The following is a 1361-nucleotide window of genomic DNA, read 5'->3' as shown; positions in this document are numbered from 1 at the left end:
AAAAGCAGTTAGTAGGGTTATTGGGTGGGGGGGGGGGGGGAAGGGGAGACCTTGTGGTTTGAATCACTAGATTTTGGAAATGTGAACTCGAAGCATTCATGATTGCCAAAGATACATGAAAAGACACAAACCAAACACCAATAAGATACCAATTACACACACTCATTAGGGTGATGTGGCTACTATTGTGTTAAAAAGAAACTGGAAGCCTCACACACATCAGGCTTTCTTAACAATTCTTGTTCAGATCCAGGATCTTGAGTTCATTCAATTATTTATCTATTGGAATTTTTGTGGTTGTTGTTAGGGGGAAAAGGTCACCACATGGTAAAATTTTGTTAGGAAAACAAAATGGTACGGTATGGCCATTTTGAAAAGCAAGCCATCTGGCAGTTTCTTTAAAAATGCAGGCTAGAATCACCATAGGATAGAATCACCATAGGATCCAGTAATTGTACCTCAGAGTACATATCAATACAAAGTGTCTATGAGAATAGGGCCTCGAGGGGGTATCTACAGGTATATGTTCGTGGGAGAATTATCCGTAATCGTCAAAAGCTAGAAATAGCATAGCTCCGTAGGTAGAGAAGCATGGTATGTACATATGAAAGAATACTATTCAGATCCCCTTCTGATTCATAAGTGGACGATTGGGTTCTCATGCAGCGATGTGACATATGCTTCCCTCAAACCTTGTTACATTAGCACATTACCTGTCTGATGTGAAGGGGAAAAAAAAGAGTATTATTCAACCTTCAAAGGGAGTAAATGCTGACATGTGCTGTAGTATAAATCCATCTTGACAACCTTCTATGTGAAATACGGCATTCACAGAGTAACAGGCATTATATGAGCCCATCCCTATGAACTACTTACAGCAGTCAGATTCATCCCAAAAGGAAATAGCTTTCCGGGGCTTAGAAGGTGATAAGAAATGATTGTTCGGTTTCTACCAAATTTTAGTTTTGGGGGAGGGAAAAGAATCCACATGCTAGTGATGGTGTTCATGGTTGATGCCCCTTAGACCTTAAAAACAGATTAGCACTCAGTTTTGTATTATTTATATTTTATAAAGGTATACAGTTTACATTTTAGCCATAATTTAAATATATATGCTATATATTGTGTTACATATTCTTTCTTTATGAAATATATTTTATACACACACTCTATGTGCACTTCAAACATATGTAAAGGAGTTCTAGCTGGCAGAGTTTTCCTCTAGCAAGTTCTACAAATGTCTTGGGACCCACAGTAAAGAACACTTGCAAAATCATTTGTTGCATTGGTTCATTGATTGAAAAATAAATATTTGTGGAACCTTTTATTAAGGATCAGGCACAGAGCTAGGTGTTAAAATA

The 1361-nt window shown here is 37.5% G+C and overlaps 1 non-coding gene across 1 annotated transcript; it reads left to right on the top strand.

Moving 5' to 3' along the window:
* The first annotated feature begins 623 nt into the window (after positions 1 to 623).
* Positions 624 to 723, top strand: LOC125366618. The gene has a single exon (XR_007213911.1). It is a non-coding gene; the product is annotated as a small nucleolar RNA U13 (small nucleolar RNA).
* The last annotated feature ends 638 nt before the right edge of the window (positions 724 to 1361 follow it).

The sequence above is a fragment of the Perognathus longimembris genome, chromosome 17 (genome assembly GCF_023159225.1).
Source record: "Perognathus longimembris pacificus isolate PPM17 chromosome 17, ASM2315922v1, whole genome shotgun sequence".
Taxonomy (NCBI): Eukaryota; Metazoa; Chordata; class Mammalia; order Rodentia; family Heteromyidae; genus Perognathus; species Perognathus longimembris.
The sequence above is the reverse complement of the archived record's forward strand: the minus strand, read 5'-3'. Positions and strand labels throughout refer to the sequence as shown.